Raw genomic sequence first — 18,733 nt, forward strand, 5'->3', positions numbered from 1 at the left:
GCTGAATTAAGCACCCGCCAATAGCAATACCGCTGGCGTCAGTGTGCACTTCCCACTCTTTCTCAAAATCAGGAATAGCCAATACCGGTGTCGTGATTAGTTGGTCTTTCAGTTTGCGATAGGCCTCGTCATGTTCTGATTTCCACACAAACTTCGCATTTTTCTTTGTCAGATCAGTCAGGGGTGCTGAAATGCCAGCGAAACCTTCAATGTGACGACGAAAATATCCGGCCGCCCCCAAAAACCTACGCACGTCCTTTGCTGTCCTTGGAATAGGCATGTCAGCAATGGCGCGGCAAGAATCTGGGTCAGGTCGGATACCGTCTGGGCACACCTGGAACCCCAGAAATTTGAATTTCTGAGCCGCCAAGGTGCACTTCTGAACATTCAGCCTGAAACCTGCCTGATCTAACAACTTCAAAGTCTCAGTCAAGTCCTGTAGGTGTTCCTCAAACGTCCTGGAATATATCACAACATCATCCAGGTACGCTAAAGAATGCCTACCCAGTACCGGACTAAGGATAAAGTTGATGGCCCTCTGAAACGACGAAGGCGCTGTCTTCAAACCAAACGGCATCCTACGGAATTGATAAGTGTGCCTACCATCCGAGAATGCTGTTTTTTCCCTATCTTGTTCTGCCACCGGAATCGCCCAATACGCCGATTTTGCGTCAAGAGTTGAGAAATACTTAGCAGCACCAAATTGATCAATGATCTCCTGTATTCGGGGCAACGGATACACATCACCCTTAGTTAGTTCGTTCACCTTCCGGTAGTCAACACAGAAACGATAACTACCGTCCGGTTTCCGAACTAGTACAACAGGAGAGAGCCACGGTGACGTACTAGGTACGCTCTATCACGCCCTGTCTCAACATTTTCTGGCACTCCTCCCTGATAATGTTCTTTGCCTGTTCTGGCAACCTCCACTGTCTTGTGTACACAGGCAAATGGTCACCAGTTGGAATGGTGTGCTCTATCTTATCAAGGAGACCAATCTGGTCATCCTCTGTCGCAAACAATTTCGGGAATTTTCGTAAAACTCCTCTCAGTGCCTTCCTATCCGCCTGTGCAACATGTTGCAAATCAAGTGCTGAAATTAATTTTTCTACTTCCTCTACATTCTGTGCAACATTTCTCGTTTCGTATTGTACTTTGGATGGTGTTTTAGTGTTCAACATGTTCAGTGCGCTACATTGTGCAGTGACGGCTGGCGTCTCAGCTGACTCATGGTGAAAGATTTCTGTGTCCTCCACCATGGTTCCCTGAGATACCCTATCACCTGCCCTGAAGCGAAAAGTCTTATGTGAAAGATTGACAACTGGAATGAGTGCACCTTTATCGAGCACTACAACTAAGTGATGAGGAATTAATAAACTATCACATCTCCCAGCCACCTGAAGGGTGGTACCTGGTTGTATGTGACGTCCCACGGCTACTTTAATAAATTTAACAGAATGTGGTGGGCAACTCTGTTTGGTCAATGCGTGCAATGCGCATGACCTCTTAACTGTGTCTGGAAGAGCCTTAAAAATCAATTTTGGATAGGGCGCATTATATTTCAGCTTCCTCTTAATTGAAGCTACAACTGGGGGATGGTCGATCATCTCCACTGGGTAGGAAGTCTGTCCCAACTGCAACCTGCAGTTCCTAGCCCCTTTTTGAGCAGACAAGGAATAATCAAATCGCGACAGAAAATCAGTTCCCATTAAGATGTGACCAGGAAAATCAAGGTTCTCTACGATCGTACATGTGTGAGGCTGCAATGCCCCATCAATCTCAAAATTAACTGTACCTTGACCTACGATCTCAATCTTTTCCCCATTGACTGCTGTTAATGTCTTTGCGCAACGTTGAAGACGTGCATACTTAAAATTGCTGAAGGCTGACTTTTTAATTACCGTTGCCTGGCTTCCTGTATCAACAAAAGCTGTCAATCTCACACCTTCCACTTTCACCTCAAAAGTAGGCCTACCATCACTAGGAGACTGCTTTCATGCTCTCGTAATAGTGACTTCGCAATCCCTCTGTATATGCCCGCGCTTCCAGCAGGAGTAACACCTCCGCGGATCTCTGTTGTTACCCCGCGCAGGGTGGCTCGAACTTGCAGCTGAGGGCTGCTTCCCGCCTGATGAACCCGCGCCACAGTTCCTCGGCTTGGCTCCCTCGCCTTTACTTAACGCCTCTACGTATGACGACAACTGAGTGCCCGGCGTCTCCGTGCGCATCTGCCTGTCTAAGGCTGTGGCGGCCTGGGGTTGGGGTGTGGTGTGGGTGGCCTCGGGTTGGGGTGTGGATGGAGGTTGTCAGAAAATCCGACACCATTTAATATATCATACAGACAGATAATAATTTCTCCTGTATTACCAACAAGTTACCCATAGAAAACGTAACTTGTAGTGGAATTACCGTCTAAAGAAACCGGGATATCATCACCACATACTATTATAATTCTCCAGCTATTTTGCTGGGAATTATTCTTAAATACATTAGTCTTTGGACTTTACCATCATAAAAACATCTTATATAAATTAACTTAATTATCAATATTAAAGTAGAGTAAATGTGACCCTTCTATCACTTTCTGAAATCTGGACAAAGTAGGCCAGGCGAGAGAGTGAGGAAGGGCAGCCATTGTTGTGTCACCTCCGAGACGTGTGGAGCAAATTTAGCTCCTATCATTCTGGACAATGTCGGCCAGTAACGTCAATAGGATGGAGTGTTAAACAGCCATTGTTTATATTGAGACCAGAGGCTCACACGGGAGCAAATTCGGCTCCTGTTAATTTACTTGGACGTAGTGTTATGGAAACCAAAGGTACCATCTCCAACACGATGTCTACAATCAAGTTAAGTGTCTATCCGAAACCCGTTTATCATTCATTTATGGCCATTAATGTCAGGATATAGGGTGACCCGGTTAGATCACGTGGAAGCCTCAAACTAAAGGTAATTAAGCCAGGTCTTCATGTTCCATGTACTGTTTTCTCTGATATACTTGTCATATATAGATTCTGGCTTCACAGCTAGCGCACTTTTGACAGGTCAAGACGAGGATGCAAGATTTGTGCACCAGTTACTGGGTGATATGGAAGCTACCTCAAAGAGGATAATTTGGTGTCTACACCCTAGTTATACCTGGTGGACTAACCTGCTGTACTATAAGATAAGGAACCTCTTCAATGTATGTAGTTACTGTAGTTTGATTGGCTGCATATATATAAATATAAACCCCCCTAATGTGTAGAGGATCGATTTGTGAGATTAAGAGATTATTGCAGAAATACAGTCCACTTAACATCATACAAATTGCTATCGAAGTATATAAATTAACGTAAATATAAATCTCACAGGTCGGTTCCCACATTATTTGGTCATCTTCGAACCGGATGACGGATTATTTGATCCTTTGAACCCACATTTGGTCATCTTAGTACCGGATGAACCAGTTAACCAGTGGATTCATTAAATATACTAGTGCAGTGTTATTTAAACAAAGCCAGCAGTCAAGACGGCAGCGTAGCCTCGAGGGAGCTCAGGAGCCTCCCTCAGCCCAGTTCAGCTTCGTCAGCGGTTTCATGCACACCCACAGATATTTGGTGGCGTGTTATTTCGTGAAATGACAGCGCTAATATAGAATCCAGCCAAATTAGTGGCTGTGTCTTCGCGATATTGTTCACGGATTTCGTGGTGTTACATTTCGCGAGAGATTATCTACGACTTTTGTGGACTTTATTTCGCGAGGTCACTAATAATATTTAATACTTCTTGATAATATTAGAAGTTTCATAGAGGCTAATTAAGAGGCTATTATCAATAATTGTGTATATTATTTCTCCAAATAGAGAATTATTTAATATATATTGCACTAGTGTTCACAGTATAATATTTACTAATTGCCAACCCACAACAGGGTAGGATACTAACTAGTTGAACTATTATCGTTCATCCTAGTCCCATTATTACCATAGTCAGTTGTACTATATTGATTAACCTAACACCATTAATGAATGGTCCAGACCCTATTTTGGGTGTAATTTTTATCAACTCGAGTTGAGTTGTATATATAATAAATTACTTATGATCATTACACCTTTGAGTGATTAATTAGTGTCTCTACCATCCTAGGGTGATATAGAAGAGCTAACCTAAAGGTACTTCCAGTGACACTGGTTTATCACTCAAATCATTAGTGTGGATGATTGTATATATATAATGTGTATTAATTTTAAGTGCTAACCTCTAGTAGAGGTAGGATTATTGCCTAGTGAGTTCAGAATTTACCCTAGGCTACCATTAGAGCTTGTTCAGTATTATGAGCAGCCCAAATACAAGCCCCACAAGGCTTCACCAACTAGCCAGGATGGATAATGCAGGGAGAATGAAAAGAACCCTTGCAGGTCTTAAAGGCCACTTAACAAGACAGATCAAGAAATGTGAAGATTTGTCACAACAATCTCAAGTTGATTATGCTGACCTGGAAAGCTATTATCAAGCAGCTGCAGGTAAATTTGAGCAAATCAAATGCCAAATGGCTGTCCTTGTGGGGACAGACTACTACCATCAATTCATCGGTAGCCCTACTAAATATCAGGGTATAACCATGTTAAACTCTGCAGGAGGTAAATTACTCTCAGGCCCAGTATCAAGCCTGAGGAGACCTATGCCTGCAGATAAACAATACCAGTAGAGATCTAAATTTGTCAGCTGATTATATTTCTCCAGTAGCATTATACTAAGGAGATTACAGCTGACTATAGTAACAGAGGTTGATGTTAGTATCATCATTTAAAGCTGAAGATGAGTTCATGAGGCCTCAGTGGCAAATCAGTGAACAGTAGCCTAAAACAGCTACAAGTCACTGCGACCAATGTCACTGAACCCACTGCAATCTCAGAACCATACTTTACTTTAATGATGAGCTATTCAATCTTCTGAATCAATTAACTAAATTAAACCCCAATAAATCTGATGACTGATTTGATACATTTATTATTTAATCAAGATGTATTCCATGGGCCTCAGTGTTTATATAGCAGTGACCAGTTACCTGAAGAAACTTCAAGTTATATCTAATGTCACTGATCTCACTGCAGTCCCTGAATCATACTTGACTGTAGTACTTGATCACATTCAGTCTTCTGGGTTAAATAATATGTAATAAGGCTTGAATATTAGCCTTTCAAGAGTTGACAGGGAAATGAAATCGCATTAGACTTCTAACCCTTGCAACTCTAGTACGGGACATCCGTCCTGTACGATCAGACGCACAAATGTGTGATTACTAACTATAATTCGAAGGAGGAGTATCGGTGTTCGTCTGTTCTAAAGAGGACTTCGACCCGTGAGCAGCCCCCTGGGGAATTATGTCAGAAAATCCGACACCATTTAATATATCATACAGACAGATAATAATTTCTGCTGTATTACCAACAAGTTACCCATAGAAAACGTAACTTGTAGTGGAATTACCGTCTAAAGAAACCGGGATATCATCACCACATACTATTATAATTCTCCAGCTATTTTGCTGGGAATTATTCTTAAATACATTAGTCTTTGGACTTTACCATCATAAAAACATCTTATATAAATTAACTTAATTATCAATATTAAAGTAGAGTAAATGTGACCCTTCTATCACTTTCTGAAATCTGGACAAAGTAGGCCAGGCGAGAGAGTGAGGAAGGGCAGCCATTGTTGTGTCACCTCCGAGACGTGTGGAGCAAATTTAGCTCCTATCATTCTGGACAATGTCGGCCAGTAACGTCAATAGGATGGAGTGTTAAACAGCCATTGTTTATATTGAGACCAGAGGCTCACACGGGAGCAAATTCGGCTCCTGTTAATTTACTTGGACGTAGTGTTATGGAAACCAAAGGTACCATCTCCAACACGATGTCTACAATCAAGTTAAGTGTCTATCCGAAACCCGTTTATCATTCATTTATGGCCATTAATGTCAGGATATAGGGTGACCCGGTTAGATCACGTGGAAGCCTCAAACTAAAGGTAATTAAGCCAGGTCTTCATGTTCCATGTACTGTTTTCTCTGATATACTTGTCATATATAGATTCTGGCTTCACAGCTAGCGCACTTTTGACAGGTCAAGACGAGGATGCAAGATTTGTGCACCAGTTACTGGGTGATATGGAAGCTACCTCAAAGAGGATAATTTGGTGTCTACACCCTAGTTATACCTGGTGGACTAACCTGCTGTACTATAAGATAAGGAACCTCTTCAATGTATGTAGTTACTGTAGTTTGATTGGCTGCATATATATAAATATAAACCCCCCTAATGTGTAGAGGATCGATTTGTGAGATTAAGAGATTATTGCAGAAATACAGTCCACTTAACATCATACAAATTGCTATCGAAGTATATAAATTAACGTAAATATAAATCTCACAGGTCGGTTCCCACAGAGGTTGGGGTTGAGGTATGGTGTGGGTGACCTCAGGCTGGGGTGTGGATTGAGGTTGGGGTGGGTATGGGGTGGCCTGGGGCTGGAATGGGTATGGTATGGGTATGGGGTGGCCTGGGGTTGGAATGGGTATGGGTATGGGGTGGCCTGGGGTTGGAATGGGTATGGGTATGGGGTGGCCTGGGGTTGGAATGGGTATGGGTATGGGGTGGCCTGGGGTTGGAATGGGTATGGAGTGGCCTGGGGTTGGGGGAAGGGTTGGTATGGGAACTGAGGATGGGGTTGGTATGGGAATTGAGGATGGGGTTGGGGTTGTTGTAGTGACGGATGAGGTGTACCTAGGTGGTCCCCAGTGGTGTCGGAAGAGATGCTGTCCTCTACACTTCCACTTCCACTCCCACTGGTCCCCACTGACTGGTCATTATCTGGGTTAAACATTTTCTGAGGTTTCTGGTGTGCCACGTCTCTTCTAAACTACCCTTTAGTGCACCCTCGACCCGGACTCACTACAACCGTAACCTTATACAATAAAAAAAATCACAACTCTTTTCCAAGAAACAACTACTAAATTCCCAAAGTAGGAAGATACACCGATTTATCGAGAGAATCGCTGAAGTGAATCCAATGAATGAGTGTCTGCCCCGCACTCGTGTCTGACCGTGAAATATCCCGCAGTTTTATTGCTGAAACCTAAGTCCTTTACGTTAAAAAAAATTAAAGAATCTAATTTATATAAAACAATTTAAATGATAACGCAACTAACGCGCAGCACTCGTGATGGAGTAATAAAGAATATTTACTGTACTTGAATACTAAACGCGCTTGAAGTGAGCAGCGTGGCCCCTGATGACTGATGGAGCGGGACCAGCTGCGCTGAAAAAACTAAGTCCCGCGCTTTTTCGCTTAAACGCTGAAAAATCAAAATTTGTTCTGAAGGACAATAACTAGTTTTACGTTAATAAACCGCTCTAGCGATTAATATAGACACCCAGGACATATAAATGCTTACTAAAGATTGAATTTTTATCAAAAACTGCGTTTTTACTCAATTGCTGGACTCTGCCAATTTTCCTGACTCCGAGGGAAAAATATTCTATCACCCCAAATATCACAAAACTCCTTTAATTCACAAAAATTTGGGTTTCTCGTCCCCAGATATAAATACGTTATTATTTACTACTGACGTTGTATGCAGAACAATACTGACACTTCGGGCGGTTTCAACACTCACTAATTCGAATTTTCGTCAAAATCAGAGATTTTCACCTCAAATGGACTCTGACAAAATTACGACACGATTTTCTCGAAAAATAACTAAATTCGGCAAAAATGTAATTATCACTGTTTAATGCTTTACGAACAGAATTACGTCCCTTGCGCGCACTAGAGAGTAATACTGACCCCAGAATATACACGAAACATGAAAATTAGAATTTCCGCCAAAACGTCAGATTCTAGCCCAAGCTGGACTTAGAAAATTTTCCACCTACGTTTCTACTGAAACTGAATTCTAAGTCTACACTACAAACACAATTTTACCGTCTTACTGGTAAAAACTAGAAAATATCATCCGCATCGACTGGGGAATCCTAATGACGCCCAGAACATACACGTGACCCACGAATACAAATTAATTACAGTTAACGAGTTTCCGACATTGACTTAGCCGAAAACTTATCCCAAAATACTTAGAAATATTCCATGGACAAATAACATTTACACACAACTTACTATCCCTTAAACTCCTTCACTTATCTATCGTGACCGACATATAGCCCTAAGTCCAGAGGATTAACTACACTCTAGTAACAACGCCTCTGACTTAGACTAATACAACAGGGAATAGCAAAACTTAATGTACGCACTTAGCCTAATATGCAAGAAAATGCTAAACACTTTGATAAAAAAAAAACTTTTAACCGGGGATTGAATGTAAGGGAAAAAAAATTAATCTCTAGAACAACGAAAATAAACGGAAATTACTTTATAAATTTAAGTATACTTAATTAAAAAATGCACTCGACTTAATCTTATAATTGTTCCTACCGGCTCGCCATTCCACACCTAGCCTAGAGGCCACACCGTCTAGGTTCCAACAGAGCGACACGCAGCTTTCAGCAACAATTATGACTAGGGACGACTCAACCTCCACTAAGTGTGCGATCACTTAGTTGTTGAATCGCTGCTAGGTAGGTTACTAGTCCGTCCCTCGGAGGCCGCAACGCCCTTCACGGATTACGTTTTTCCTAGCGTTTTGGGTCGTCTAATAACGCCCTCGGACTATCTACTGGCGTCCCACAGATATATCCGCCCCCGACAGCCCTCAAGGAACTGCTGTTGAGAGTATGGTGGCTCCCAACACCTCTGAATTAATTGCAATGGGTCGAGTATGGTACCCAGTCCAATCAACTCGGAGCGGTCTCCTTTTCAATAAATCTAGTTTTAACAGCCTAATCTTACTAACTAAACTTTAATCATATCAGCCCGCATGACCCAAGATTCGCCAATCCCCACTCAAACGCACTGTTGTGGGGCGCACTGCTAATCCTGGCCCGCGGCTGTCTCCTTAGCATCCGCGCACGTGTTCGAACGGCTAGACGCGTGAGCCTTTCAACAATTTCAAACAAAATTGTTGAAACCACCGCTGTGCACCATTGTAACACGGGTTAGGGTTTCTCTCTCTACTTATCTTCCTTCTTTGCCCTCTCTACCCGTATTCTTACTTTTTATTCTCTACCAAGGGACTCCAAAACTTTTACCAAAGCCGACTCCACACCACGTGGTCCTAAGACGATTGACCGACTTAGGATTCTACAACCAGTATGGCGTGATCTAGGCCTTGAGCAAAACCCTAGAGTCGCCTCTACGCTGCCACCACCAGACCAGTAACACAAGAGCAATGATCGAGGTCTGGATCGATCACGCTAATTAATCAACCTAGGGGCTTGATCCCCACTATATACGATGACCTTGAGTGTGGAATAAATTACACGGTAATGATAATTCCGATTCGATGTTAGAATCGGCGCCCAATACAACTCTGCCTCGTGTGGACCACGTGACCAGGACAAGTTTACACATAAAACACATGGAAATAATGAAATGCAAAATATTAACAAATTTAATTTATTAAAAGAAAACTAAAACAAAATCTAAATATGTTCACTCCCTGTCACTTTAACATTCCCTACTTGACCTGACTGGCAATGAGACTACCTCTATAAGTAACCATAGCAACTATACCTCTATGTTTTACCAGCTAAAGATGTTGGGCTGGTCTCGGGGAGAGGTAAGATGTTTGACCTCTCCCAGCTGCTTCCGTGACCACACTAATTTCTTCCTTGTCTGGTCTACCCCAGACAGAACATTGTATCCTTCCGCCTAGTCAAAGTTTTACCAAGTTACTAGCCAGGTTTAAGTTATAACAATTAACCTCTGTTGTACTTAATTGATCCAGACTGGTTGAATTATTTTACTGAAGTTAAATTACACAAGCCTCAAACGGCAGAGCTGTTCCCGATCACAAAAATGGTTATTAAAACTTTGAGAAATAGTAGACCTGTCAACCCTGATGACCTATGACCGCCGGTCACTCCGCCTTACAAGTTAGATCTGATTCGTGACGTCACTGATGGTGACTTAAACTCAATAATTAGAATACTCTTGATATTGTATCCAGTACTATTATACAATACAATTTTAATGCAAAATGAATAAAGGCTAATTTCTCTAAATTACTGAATACTATAGGATGATTCATTATACGCAGCTATGAACAAAGCGTTGGTTATTTCCACCGCGAATTCCCCTGGGGTCAGATTCCCAGGTCACCATGCGGGCTCAGCTTCCCATTCTCTTTTGTCGATAAACCACTCTGGATAATTCTTACAACAGCCTAGTTTGTTACAGGCGGCAGCTTTACAGTCATATGCTCCACACCCACCCAACTAGGCGGCAGCTTAACAGTCATGTGCTCCACACCCACCCAACTGGGCGGCAGCTTTATAGTCACGTGCTCCACACCCACCCAACTGGGCGGCAGCTTAACAGTCATGTGCTCCACACCCATCCAACTGGGCGGCAGCTTAACAGTCATGTGCTCCACACCCATCCAACTGGGCGGCAGCTTTACAGTCATGTGCTCCACACCCACCCAACTGGGCGGCAGCTTAACAGTCATGTGCTCCACACCCACCCAACTGGATGGCAGCTTAACAGTCATGTGCTCCACACCCACCCAACTGGGCGGCAGCTTTACAGTCATGTGCTCCACACCCACCCAACTGGGCGGCAGCTTAACAGTCATGTGCTCCACACCCACCCAACTGGGCGGCAGCTTTAGTCATGTGGTCCACACCCACCCAACTGGGCGGTAGCTTAACAGTCATGTGCTCCAAACCCACCCAACTGGGCGGCAGCTTAACAGTCATGTGCTCCACACCCACCCAACTGGGCGGCAGCTTTACAGTCATGTGCTCCACACCCACCCAACTGGGCGGCAGCTTAACAGTCATGTGCTTCACACCCACCCAACTGGGCGGTAGCTTAACAGTCATGTGCTCCACACCCACCCAACTGGGCGGCAGCTTAACAGTCATGTGCTCCACACCCACCCAACTGGGCGGCAGCTTTATAGTCATGTGCTCCACACCCACCCAACTGGGCGGCAGCTTAACAGTCATGTGCTCCACACCCACCCAAATGGGCGGCAGCTTTACAGTCATGTGCTCCACACCCACCCAACTGGGCGGCAGCTTAAGTCATGTGCTCCACACCCACCCAACTGGGCGGCAGCTTTACAGTCATGTGCTCCACACCCAACCAACTGGGCGGCAGCTTAACAGTCATGTGCTCCACACCCACCCAACTGGGCGACGGCTTTACAATCATTTGCATGAATTACTTACAGTAAGCAAATTTTAGATACTTCACTAAGATTTCGGGCAGCACATCATTATAAATGAAGTACTTACACTTTTCTTGGACACCAATGATGGTGTTATCTCTGAATTCCGAGATTTTTTTAAATTCCAGTACTGTATATAATGACGCAAAGTATGCGAATAGTTCTGCAATAGTGATCCTATCCTGCGTCATAATTTACATACATATCTACTTCTGTTTTGTGTATTAAAATTACTACATTTTTATGTTAATTTATTTCTGTAAATGATGATGATGATAAATTTCAATAAATGTAAGTAAGAACATAAGAACGGAAACTGGTCGCGTAAATGGAAATGGTTGGGTACATTTCCTTTCACCTACCTAATGCGAATATTCATGTGTCCAGACACTGGCGATGGTGTGGTATTGCCTATTTATTTGACCATATCTTTGCTTTCATTTAAGATATGTTTTCCTTGAAATGTATTTACATTATCGTCTACATCTGTCTTTATTCTGAAATAAAAACCTTTGACGTTACTTTGCATATATGTACATTAATTATAAAATTGATTGGCTTGTGTGCAGGCCTTCACACTCCCTGAGCCAGCCATCAAGTAACTATAAAAAGGCATATATCTTCACTTTCACTTCAGTTATATTTATACCAAAGTATTAACATGCAGCTTATATGTCTTTCTGATGACATAAAAAACTTCGTTTTTTACAATATATAGATTCAATTAACATTGATTTTCAAAAGGTCATAGTTCCCATCGAAAGGGAGAGCGTCGGCCAAGAAGCCTTGTTTAAAATATGAATATTTTTCCTCTCTAATAAGGTATAATCTCTGTGATGCATTAACAAACTATTTTATATCTGCCTTTCTGATAACATATTTAAATATAATCTTTATTTGTGAATATTTGTTAATTAAGCAATATATCAGAGAGCGTGTAGGGTTCGGTGTTCTATGAACGAAAAGGACTGGAGTAGTTTTGTAGCGAGTAGATTATCCCAATAATATACTCGCTCCAAATGCTTTGTTAATATTCCTGTCAACCTTTGGAGATGAATGAGGTGAGGCGTTGTCCGGGCATATAAGCAGCAATAGCAAACATTAACCAGAGTCTACTTTCAAGTGTGGTCTAGAGCAGACGCTTGCGAGATACTGTACCGACAGTGCGCTCAACTCACACCAAAGTATCACCTGTGTACTTCTGTATATTCGACCAAATATATATATAGTATCTTAGTGTCTGTGTTTATTTGTCACCATACTTTACGTAACAATAGAACCGTTACATTGGTGACCCCGGAGAGTTTCGACGATACCCAGCCACGATGGACTACAACATGGACTCTCACTGGACCTCCACTGCTGCTGCTTGCTGTGGACCGCAGCCACCTGTCATGGAACGTTGCCAACACCCTTGCCACAGCTATGATTTTCATCGCGATCATCTCTGCATTTTCATCTACTACGGTTTGCTGCTCCACGATCACTACTCACTCATCTGGCAGCTTCATCAGTAACTACATAATGTGGGATCTACAGCCTGTCTTGCTGACTCTCCATCGCTGCCAGGGCACTGCTTGTTCTACAGGGGCGCCCACGAAAGCTGCTCTTTCGTCAGATTCATCTACACGTTCACTGCATTCTGATACTCTGCCGACTCAAGCACTTTCCGCAGTACAGGACTTACAGCTTGCGTTTCCGACTCTTCGTCGCCTCCAGGACAATTCAGCTCTATCAGTGATTACCTCGTTGTCCTAACTACGTGCCTACATTACCTCCTAATGTCCTGGTGCCCGAGCCCATCCGCCCCGGATCTAAATGCTCCACCAGCGACCCAAGGACGCAACAATTATGCACATTCTTCTCTCCTGCTACACCGATCTTGTCCACACACTGCCTACATCTTTTGGTACCAGACTACAATTTCCACATTCAACAAATGTAGTACTCAGCGTGTACAGTCCTAATCAACCCAAGACGCTACAGCTTCGACACAGAGCAGACAGCAGACTACGACCGCATCGAGCCGCCACGCTCTCGCTCCCCGAGTTTAGACACTCACAAATCTCAATCGAGCCGCCACGCTCTCCCACATAGAGCTCCACGACTCCGGCCTCACTCAGCTCTCTGCTCTGCTCCAGGCTTCGTCTCAACGTCTGCGACACTGCTAAATCCAGAGACACATCCGCCGACTACGCAGTTCACTTTTCGACCCCAATTACCAGCCGCACCACAACCTGATCCTACGACGACGGACGATCCTGTGCGACCTCCCACCCTACGACCCCAGTTAGATGACATCAGCGAAGAGGAGGAAGTTAACTTTGATGGTTATGTAACGCGAGCAGGGCGTACAATTCACCGACCAGCTAAGTTCCTTGATCAAGTATGTTTCCTTTCATCCCCTGGGAGGGGGAGTTCTGTAGCGAGTAGATTATCCCAATAATATACTCGCTCCAAATGCTTTGTTAATATTCCTGTCAACCTTTGGAGATGAATGAGGTGAGGCGTTGCCCGGGCATATAAGCAGCAATAGCAAACATTAACCAGAGTCTACTTTCAAGTGTGGTCTAGAGCAGACACTTGCGAGATACTGTACCGACAGTGCGCTCAACTCACACCAAAGTATCACCTGTGTACTTCTGTATATTCAACCAAATATATATATAGTATCTTAGTGTCTGTGTTTATTTGTCACCATACTTTACGTAACAATAGAACCGTTACAGTTTAAATAGCGAACGCATACCAACGAATAACGCTAGTATCTATATAACAAATTTATTGTCATGTGGAATTGATTTAACTTCCAGGCACTTTTTTTTAATAAATATTAAATATTTTGTGGCTGTTTATGAAAAATATTATTATAAATACACATTCTACTTGTTAATATTACCAATTAAATTTGCGACAATTTGAGCCATGAAATACGACGACTGGATCACTGTGTACAGGAGGCTGATATGGCAGCAACCACTCTCCAGGCGACCATATATCTTGGATAAGTCGCTCCACACAATTGTCGCTTGGACCGTCGACTTCCTATGGCGTCACCTCTCGCATATTTACGTCTCATTTCGTTATAAATTAGATTATTTCAGAGTAAAAATAGGTTTGATCATGTTCTACGTGTAGCACCAACATTATAGTAAGTAAATATACCATATTTCTTCATTACTTACGTAATGCTAGGACGATTTGGGTAGTTTTGGGCCGATTTGGGTCGATTTGGGTAATTCTATAGACCCGTGCGTCTGGCCTTGAGGGCGGCCTCCGATCAGCTGACTGTGTGAGTAGCTACGTCTTATGGCCTTTACTCACCATACAAGCTTAGATGTACCGTTATGGTGAACAAAACATGTAAATACGTATATATAACGTCTGTGTATAGTGAATAAATACAGAAAGAGTATTGTGGGAGGTGAATGAGGGTGAGTGAGGTGGTGTTGAGGGAGTGAGTGGCTCGCTGGTGTTTGGCGGTCACTCCTCGTTGCTTTTTGACTCACAAGACCAACTTAGTAGTTCGTTATGGTGTACAAAACTTGCAAATACTTATATATAACCTGTGTATATAGTGTAACAACAGCAAAACTATTTGTTTATTGTTTTATGAACATAATAATTGAATCACTAATATGCACACCATATTTTTGAGTACAGCGATGGTTCACACATTTTATAATATAAATATACCACAATTCACTGTATGGAATAATATTACTGCAAAAAAACTAAGAAAAAATCAGAGACATTGAAATAATTATGTAATAATATATTTGTGGCAACTGCCGTCTGACAGCTCGGGCGGAGTAGACCTCGTCTGGCGAAGGCTCTGCCAACGCCCCTTTTTTGACACACTTCCCTACCCTATTGCGGCTAAAATATGCCACCTACGATTTTTTTGTTATTTTTTCCGTGATCAGGGAACAAAAATGAACACTTCTATAAGACGAAAGAATTTTTTGGATTTTTTTTTTGTTGCGCCTGTGGGTGTGAATTCCATTTGGGCCCCTAGCGGTTTGAGGGTTAAGCTACTTCCTTTGAAACTAGGCCAATCCCTAAGTTTATTTTCATATTCATGTTTCTTGTTGATTGAGTTGAGAATGCCACTTGTGAGCCATGGATTGTTTAATCTTTTGTCAGTTACTTGCTTGGTAAGAAGGGGACAATGAAGGTTGTAGAGGCTTAGAGTTTTGGAGAGGAAGAGGTTAGCTAATGAATTTATATCATGGGTATTATTGAATTCAGAATCCCAGTTAATTGTTTAAATACAGTTTTGATATTCCATGAGTACGACTTAATCAAACTAGAAATGCTTTACAAATCAAGGGACCCAGAATGTGGAATGACCTTCCCAATCATGTTAAAGACTGTACCTCTCTTAACCAGTTTAAGATAAAAGCGAAGCACTACCTAATAAATTCCCTGTAACCTACCTTACCCCTCTATTGTCAACCCATGTCTTTTTTTTTTAAACAACGCGGTTTGTCTACCTAATTGTATTCGTGCTGCTTTTTCAGCCATGTTTCCTCCTTCTATTTTATATTCATTTGTTCTCAGTAAATTTTATACTTTAAACTCACTTAGTATTAAGTTTTAGTCTTTAATGTTTTCCTGCCCGAAACGCTTTGCGTAATAGTGGTTTTAGGCATTGTATGTACTAGCTCTATCTATAAATTTATCAAATTTGTAAAATCTCTTGTATGTATGTACCTTACCTGAATAAAGTGTGGCAAAAAATTTAAATCACGTAGAACTATAATAAGGCACATGTTAGTGCATTCAGGTGATAAACTTCACGAGTGTCCAGAGTGTGGAAAGAGATTTAGTCACAGTAAAAATATTAAGACTTACATGTTAGTGCATTCAGGTGATAAACCTCATGAGTGTCCAGAGTGTGGGAAGAGATTCAATCAGCTTGGAAATATGAAGAGGCACAAGATGATACATGCAGATAACAGGCTAAACACTTTGAGTGTGGAAGATAATTAAGAGAATGTTGAAGGATAATGAGGCGCATAATGGTAAGTTATGTGCCACATAATGGCACATAACTTACCTCTAATCTAACAGTGTGCTCTCACAATGTCAGTTGGATGTTCTTCAGAGGTAATTATATTTTGTTTGAGAAATACATTTCACCATGAAAGGTAAAGATCTGAAGATATTTTATTATATCAAAACAAACCAAATGTTTATTCAGGTAAAGTACATAAATACAAGGTTAGATTCAAACATTGATGGATTTATAGATAGAGCTAGTACATACAATGCCTAAAGCCACTATTATGCAAAGCATTTCGGGCAAGAAAAACACTAAGACTAAAACTTAATACTAATTGAGATTAAAGTTTAAAATGTGTTGAGAAAATAAAAAATAAAATAAAAAAGGGGGTGAACATGGCAGAAAAATTGCATATAAAATAAATAAAATAAATAAATGTTTATTTAGGTAAGGTACATACATACAAGAAATTTTTACAAAGATTGGTTGACTTATAGGTAGAGCTAGTACATACAATGCCTAAAGCCACTATTACGCAAAGCGTTTCAGGCATAAACATATATATATAGGATATATATATATATATATATATATATATATATATATATATATATATATATATATATATATATATATATATATATATATATAATATATATATATATATATATATATGATATATATATATGATATATATATATATATCATATATATATAGGATATATACTATTTGGTCAACAAACAGCATTGTTTAAAAAAGTAGACATGGGTTGGGAGAGATACAGTATTTAACATGGTTGGGAAGGTCATTCCACATCCTGGGTCCCTTGATTTGTAGAGCATTTCTAGCTTGATTAAGTCGTACTCTTGGAATATCAAATAGGTATTTGCTTCTGGTGTGGTGCTCATGGGTTCTGTTACAACCTTCGAGGAAGCTTTTAAGGTCAAGATTGACATTAGAGTTCGACATTTTATATCTATAAAATACACATGAGAGGATGTGCAGTGACTTAATATCTAACATATTCAGAGATTTGAGTAAGGGTACCGCATGCTGTCTGGGGCCAGAGTTAGATATTGTCCTAATAGCAGTTTTGTGTTGAGTAATTATAGGACATAAATGATTTTGGGTAGTAGAAACCCTAAGCACAATTACCATAGTTGAGATAAGGATAGATGAGAGAGTATTAGTGTCACCAGAGTTGGGCGAGGTACATAATATCTGATCTTAGAAAGAATGCTAGCAGTTTTTGAAACTTTTTTTGATATATTTAAAATGTGACCCTGGAAATTCAGCTTGTGGTCAATGAGAACGCCACGGAGTTTGCCATCTACTTTGTTAGAAATTTGGGTATTTTTTACGCTGAGATTTATTTGATTTGCGGATTTATTGGCAAACAAAATATTGAAAGTTTTGTCAATGTTAAGGGTGAGTTTGTTGGCAGTTAGCCAGAGATGGACTTTATTTAGCTTAGTATTCACTGTGACATTTAGAGCAAGGTGGTCAAGACTGGAGTAAATAAAGGTTGTGTCGTCAGCAATTAGAATTGGTTTGAGGTGTTGGGAGGCATTTGGAAGGTCATTAATGTAGATGAAAAAGAGAGGGCCAACTATGCTGCCTTGAGGAACCCCAATGTTGATGGGTAGGGTGGGAGAAATTGAATTATTCACAGAAACATACTGGAGCCTGTCACTAAGGTAAGACTGGTTGGTTACCTGGTTGATGGGGTTCTGGGAGTTCTTCTACTCCCCAAGCCGGGCCCGAGGCCAGACATGACATGTGAGAGTTTGGCCCACCAGGCTGTTGCTTGGAGCGGCCCGCAGGCCCACATACCCACCACAGCCCGGTTGGTCCGGCACTCCTTGAAGGAAACAATCTAGTTTCCTCTTGAAGATGTCCATGGTTGTTCCTGTAATTTTTCTTATGCTTGCTGGTACGACGTTGAACAACCGTTGACCTCTGATGTTCATGCAGTGTTCTCTGATTGTGCCCATGGCACCTCTGCTCTTCACTGTTTCTATTCTGCATTTTTTTCCATGTCGTTCTCTCCAGTACATTGTTATTTTACTGTGCAGATTTGGGACCTGTCCCTCCAGTATTTTCCATGTATATATTATTTGATATCTCTCTCGTCTCCTTTCTAGTGAGTACATTTGGAGAGCTTTGAGACGATCCCAATAATTTAGGTGCTTTATCTCGTCTATGCGTGCCGTATATGTTCTCTGTATTCCTTCAATTTCAGCAGTCTCTCCTGCTCTGACGGGGGAAGTGAGTACCGAGCAGTACTCAAGATGGGACAACACAAGGTATTGCAGGGAGTGACCTCTGACTCAATAATGATGTAATTTAAGAAGAAGCTTTTGGTGGTTGACAGTGTCAAAGGCCTTAT

This window comes from Procambarus clarkii, chromosome 15, assembly GCF_040958095.1.
Source record: "Procambarus clarkii isolate CNS0578487 chromosome 15, FALCON_Pclarkii_2.0, whole genome shotgun sequence".
Lineage (NCBI taxonomy): Eukaryota > Metazoa > Arthropoda > Malacostraca > Decapoda > Cambaridae > Procambarus > Procambarus clarkii.